Source organism: Dioscorea cayenensis, chromosome 17, assembly GCF_009730915.1.
Source record: "Dioscorea cayenensis subsp. rotundata cultivar TDr96_F1 chromosome 17, TDr96_F1_v2_PseudoChromosome.rev07_lg8_w22 25.fasta, whole genome shotgun sequence".
In the NCBI taxonomy this organism is placed as follows: Eukaryota; Viridiplantae; Streptophyta; class Magnoliopsida; order Dioscoreales; family Dioscoreaceae; genus Dioscorea; species Dioscorea cayenensis.
Genome location: NC_052487.1, coordinates 18,640,284 through 18,647,563, shown reverse-complemented (window position 1 = coordinate 18,647,563; position 7,280 = coordinate 18,640,284).

The following is a 7,280-nucleotide window of genomic DNA, read 5'->3' as shown; positions in this document are numbered from 1 at the left end:
AGTTGCACAAGAGTGCTCTTGATGGAGTCTCTCGCTGGTTCTCGTGAGGTTTTTGATAAATACCTCCCTTCAAACGTTAGCGGGTTTTTTCTTCGAACACGATCGGCCGCCATCGCAACGCAGCACTCAAGAACGAGGGCCACATCTCGAGGCTCGAAACTCAAAGAAGCTTTTCCCGATCCTCGAATTTATTGGTACGCCATCGCATCCTTTGCAATAGAGAATCAAGAAGGGCCCTCTCTTGAATATAGCTTCCAAATTGATTTCAATCGAACGAACGGTGTCCTTCTGATGATCTCCCAAGATGTAGGTGTCATGTTATCTTCAATTCACCTAAGGTCTCCACTCACCGATGTCAAATAGCAACGCCCATTAACTAGGGTCGACCGCCATAATCACAAGCCTCATGACTAATAACAACATATTCAACAAGATTCACAAAAATCGTTTAAGCTAAATATAAGGTTTTAAACGGAACCTCTCAATTCTTAAACGTAGAGTAACACTTGTTAAACGAGACTCAGTTTCAAAAATGTAGACAACAATACTTAAAAAGAGACAACAAAATTTAAACTAGTAACATCCTCATTTTCAAAAGGTGAACCTCATTTGTAAAACCCAGCAACCATATCAAATGAAATGGAAAACGTGACATTATAAATATTATCATTAAAATCATAACAATCAAAAACTATTTTGATAGTGTATATAGATTTCACGCAAAATAAAACAAAACCTTTACTGAGAAATTTCCCCAGACTCATCAAAACCCCAAATCCCGAGAAATCGGCACTTCAATATCTTCCAACAAAACAGAAGCACAAAACAAAAACCGAAAAATCTTTTCTTTCAGAATAGTAACAGTTAACATAAAACCATACAAAACACCTTAGATCAAACCGATGAAATGCCAACTCACTTCGCTGGACTTCTCTCGAGATACCGTGGAAAGGGAAAAAGTCAAAATTACATGAGGATGCGCCAGAGACAACTTCGAAAGTGTAAAACAAGACGCGAAGTCGAGAAAAACTCATCTATACTGGCTCCAAGAATTTGCCTCTGTTACTCCTATCGAACACTCACTCTCAAACCGACTAAATGGTCATAACCACGACTCCCCACTGCAAGGGACATTTTCGGGCCCATAAAATTTAAAAATCGCGCTGACATCCGTTATACGCTGGGGGTGAAACATAAAGTTCAAAGGAAGGGTAAGGATCGCAAAATCAATGTGGGTGTGGGGAATATTGCAAATCTCTATAGGTTTCTTTTGGCAATTTCCATCTAATTTATATATATATATATATATATATATATTAAATCATCCACCGGAAAACAGATTGGGTTGCTAGCATGGCTGCATGGGCAAAGCGTACTGTATCGTACATAATAAAGAAATTTCATAATATGCCATATACTCACGCAGTACGAATATGAAATAATAGGAAGATCAAGTAGTTAATATAAAATATTCTTTTGTTTCTTTGAGATACATTATGGAAACGAGTTCAACGACTCCAACACCAAATACAAAAATTGGCATCGGGTCCCTCGCTAGGGCGTTGTCGTGAGGATCCGCGATCGAACTCCCGCCCTTCCCAAGGCGAGCACGCGTCATCATAAGTCTTGTCAGAATACCTCAACCTCGCGGGATAATTGCTCTGAAAATATATTCGCGCACTACTATGAGAGTGGTAAGATTTTTCTGACAGATAGTAATCTTGGTTGAGAAATCCTATGGGCGGATAAGGACCTAAATGTAAAAGTTTTGAAAAGATCTTTGGAAGTTAAAAGAGTAATAGAAAAAGAACTGGAGTAAGGAAATGTTTTCGAAAACTAAGGACTGAGGGTGTAAGGCGGTAGTGACCTTTTGAAATACTGTAGTATAAGTACTTCAGGGACCACTTGATAGTTTTGAAAGGACCTTGAGGATACTGTTTATCTTTACAATTCAGGGACCATTAATGAACTTTTCAGGGACTGTTTTGTAAGAAATTATATTTCTGAGGGACTAAAAGTGAATTTCGTATTGAAAACAAACATAAGTTGATAGAAAAATCTAGATTTTGATGGTTTGTTTTTCTTCTTCTCCATTTGCATACAAGAATCTGTAGAGAGAGAGATTTCGAGTTAGACGAGGAAAATTCGAGGTTTTTAACAGAGTGGATTCCATGGAGTCTGCCGGAGTAGAGCCCTCACCGGAGTAGGATTATTAGCTTTTATTTTGCAAGAGCTTTTCTGGTGTATTTTTAATGAATGAGAGTGTATGTATGCATGTTTGTATATGGGCTGAATTTGATAAAAGGCCACGATGGATTTGAGTAGAAAGCGCGAGGACTAATTATCGTAGACTATGAGCGTATGAAATCTGCTTTCGAGTAAAACCATCTGTAGTCACGATGAAATTGCATTGAACTGGAGGCAGATGAGGATTTGGCGCTCACCGTAGGGTGCCATTGTTGTACGCTGAGAGTGGCGTTTAGTTTCGGGTTAATTACGCTGATGATGCATGACGATTAAGCGTTAATGAATACGATGGTCGGATTGAAAATCGATCGAGTTAGCCGGAGTTTGATTTCGCTCTGGACCAAACCAAGTTATAATCGAACTGGCTGAGTTGAATCGACGGATTGAGTCGAATTGAAATCTTTTCGATTGAGTGGGTTTAGACCTGATCTGGGCTTAGTTTGGACGTTGGCTAAAAGATTTGCTGAACCACTCAAGGAAAAATTTGAGTTCTCGGTAGAAGAATTGAGTTGGTTCAAGGTCGGTGGTTTAATTTACGCTTCTCGGGTTTGCAGTGGAACTCGTTTGGCTCGCATAGCACGGTTCCAGCCTAAACTGGGGTTTATTTTAAAATGCAATCGAGACCCGCTTTTAATCGCATGCATAGGCCGGTTTCCAACCGGGACTGGAGGAGCGAAAATCTGCAATAGAGTCGTCTATTATTGTTTCTTATATTTTCTTTGTGTCTTAATTGCGTATATTATGCTATCTCAAGTTAGCGTTGTGTCACTCTCATGGCGGAGTGTCCAAGGTCTGCAAGGAACATACAAGGTATACCTCATGTGAGTTGATAGTGTCTATTATTTAAATTACTGACTAATTATTATTATTTTGTGAAATAATTATTTAATTATTATTATTTTGAAATAATTTATTTAATGGCTGTGTATTTTCGAAATGATGGTATTAATTATTTTCATTTTATTATGCTTTAATTCCTTGTGATACGTCGAAATATACTTATATTTATTATTATTTATTTGTCGCTGATGGCCATGAGTGATCGACGACAAGTACATGATTTTGTATAATCATACATATTTTCAAATAGTATACATATACACGATATAGGATTTAATTATTTAGTTCATGTGTTTATTTTATGGTTACATGCTTTTGATTTGGAAAGATTTGTGAAACCAATGTGGAGCATATTAAAACTGCTTTTATCGGCATTGCTTTGTGGAATCTGTTTTCATCTCTGTAGTACGAAAACTCAGATTACCAGATCCTGGACTTTTACGGCTTTATGCATTACGTTATACTTTTGGCATTAGCTTTCGCGGGAAAATAAACGCTTTATTTCCTAGACGTGGAATGCTGGTCCCCGATAAGCGATCCGTGAGTACGAGGATATACCGGAATCAGACTATTGCTATATCTATACCGATGGTCTGATGGTGACTACGGGCGGCTGGTGCCCTCATCGCAAAGAGGCGTGGTTCCTGCTTTCGGCCACCCTTTAGTAGGTGTGCGGGTGGACCCGGAGCGTTGATCATGTCGCAGACCGTGGGAGCTTTTGTGAGCTCGATTGATGATCAGACGGATCCCGGTCACCACATCGACCGAGGCGGTACAACGCCAAGGTTGTGAAGACCTTTGGCGTTCTAACCCAGTCGTGGACGACTCTGCTATGCTCGTGAGAGAGCTTTCAGTACGTGGATTTCGAGGACGGTTTTATATTACTTGTTAGGTTTTGAATCGGTGATGAGGTAATAGGCCAAGCTCGCCACTCTTTAGGGAGGCACCTCTCACAATAATTTGGATTTTTGGAAAATTGATTTAACGTTGATTTGTGATGACAAATTAAGCTCAAAGCTCTCTTGAAAGTCGATTTCTTACCAAAAATTTTGTCTTTGTGAAAGTTTTGAAATTATTTGTTAAAATTGGATCTCTTATATGCTTTTACAGTACACTACATTTACTTTATTTAAAATTACTAAGCCCACTATCGACCAACCTGAACGTGTGCGTAGGGGCCGCAGTGAGTGCGGGACCCGATTGCACTCGACGATTAGCTTTTGTAGCCAATGTCGCCGAGTCCAAGTGGACCGCAAGAAGGGGTCTCTCTCTTCCTACTATCATGTTGATCGCTGGAGCAGAAGCGTACTCCGCAAATTCTGCACTAGCTTAGTACTTGTAGTATTTATGTGATTTGAAACCCATAGTTGGCGAGAAATTATAAATTGTGATTTGTAAGTCCGACGTACCGAGGCAGCGGTGACAAGCTCGCTCACACGCCGCATCGCCTCCAGGCAGCTATTGGCCGCCTCAGGGAGATCATTACCATACTGTTAAAGCATTTTCTTTTAGTGGACCAAGCACACCGAATCAAAACTCATTTACTTCTCTCTCAAAGTAATAATAAGGAACACTACCATACTTCTAATTATACTATCATTGATGTAGATAGACATACTCAGAATATATATATATATCCCATTTTGATTTATTTTCTAACATGAAATGGATGTTCGCATAAGAACAAAGAGATACATGAGAGTTTGACTTTGTGTACCTCATCTTATTTTCAATACACACCATCGTACTTTAATGGTAAGTATCAATCAAATTCCATTTGAGAACATCTACAGAATGACTTACAAAAAGTGGCATAGCAATGGTTCAGAATAAAAACTTTGAGAATATAGATTCTGACGATTCATGCATCGCTTAACCAATGCTGTGTATATGGACCCCGGAGCAACCAAATACATCCCGCATCTGCTATGGAAACCAACTACTTTTGCTTCAGTAGTTATAAGTAGAAGTGAAATATGTACCTAATTTTCACCGATTGGTCCATACTTTCCTCTTGACGGTACAATGATCGAATTATTATTTTGGCCCAGTATTTCACCAATGCTAGCTGTAGTAACCACTTATGCAGTTAAGGACCCTCATTCGGTATATCTAAATTTAACCTGCCAAACATAAATAATGGAAAACAAAACAAATGTTTTTAATTCAATCTAAAACTTATGGATTAAGAATGGGTTCACCAGTAATTACTCTATGGGTAATTTGGCCAGCGCCTCCCGCTACGTCTAGAAGACCATACGGATTGGCCCATCATACTCGAACATTTGTATTGGAGCAAAATGGCATCTCCACGGGTGATAAATATTTGTTTAACCTCAAATAGACCCATCATCCCATGTTACCTCTCCACCCCAGGTCCTGGTCCACCGAACTGGATCTTTTAACTATACCATAGGTAACCTGGGGAAAAAAAAGAGAGATGCCAAATTTTGGAGCTTCCACACAGAAAGAGGTTAAATGGTGAAGAAAACTCCATAATGGCAAAGTATTGCCTACTTAGAAAACAGTAGACAGCCAGTTATTGGCACCTCCACTTTTAGCACACAGTAAATGCTACGCTTATTAGTCATATGTTTTAACAAATCACCTTCTGCAGTAAAACGAGTAATACATGCAAGTTCTTTATTACAGGTGATTTTCATAATATAATCTTAAGGAAATTATATAAACTATTTGCTACACAACAAATAGCAGCAACGAAACTTGACTTGTTTATAGCAAAGATTAGATAGTAAAGAACTGAATAAGATGATAAAAATAATACAATTTAAAGAGTTTCATCCATGAAATCGCCAAACCATGTAATATGAGAAATTTGAAATGAAATGAATGAGAAACGCAGATTGTTCACATAGAAAGAAAATAAATTTGACAAATATCTGTCAAATATATTTGAGAACATAAAAGACATTGAAGCGTGAAATATAAAAGATGTGCAATCAATAATTGCTTATGCTCTTCCTTCCAAGCCCAGCTAAAGCAAAGAGGCAAGTGAAGTTTCAAAATTAAAAGTTCAAAACATTTTGTCATAGCAAACTGCAGAAAACCAAATAAAATTATTGCTGAGAAGACAATATTCATATTAATTTACTAGGCCCAAAACAGATCAAACTTTATATGTTAAATGCTGAAAGTTAATGAAAGGTTTATATTTTAAGAAAAAATTACCTCTTCCCCAGTTATAACCCCTTTGAAGAACAAATTTGTTAGACCATTGAGGATTACTCTCAACCAGAAAATGCCTATTCCACTTCCTTTCCATGGATAACCAGCAGGTACCTCTTGGGTGGTGATAATTTTCCTTCAAGAACATGGACTCCTTAATGCTATCAATGTACCAATCCACCCTACCATGAAACCTTGGCAATCATTCCATCAGCCAAAAAGAAGAGAAGAAGGTCCCTTGTTACCCTCAAATGGTCCAGAAGTATTTTTCTTGTGATGCCGAAATGAGTGGGATTTAATTGCACCTGGCCCCATCAGCATTGTGAAACCTAAAGTAGCCAGTTACAGATGTCGATTTCAAACGATAGTCAAATATTATCTACAAACAACAACCCAAAAAAAAAAAGTTATAAAAAACATATTTAATTAGTTCAAGAAAACCTTTGCAAAGGAAATTGAAAATAGATTATCTAATGTTAACCTTTGTCAAATTTGAGTCCTCCACTTCCTCCACGCTGCATTTCCCATACTTTGGGTCAGCTTATCATAAAAGTACCTTCATTGATGTAATTCCTACATTACGGACAAAATGGATTTGTTCTAACTCCTGTATATACCATCATCGAATATGGTTCCACCAGTGCTACCCCATGACCATATGTCACAGCACCCAAGTTTCAATCCATTATCTCCACTTAAGCTTAGGACAAGCAACAATCTTGCACGGTTGTTTATAAGTAACAACATTGAGATGAACACTATAATATTTCTAACTCATGAGGTAGTATTAGCCAGAAATGAAAACCTAGTTTACTTTGAGTATAAGTAATTGTACCAATTTATAATTCCCAGTAGTAAAATACTATGTAAATCTTAGTGGTCAATTAAGTAATTAATCAATTATTCTGTCTTGTGGCCATTAGTTACAACAAGGTGATCTTATCCAAAGCAATTCAAGTAACTGGATACAGTTGCTCCAATCAACTCCAACTAGATTTTTTTTTTTA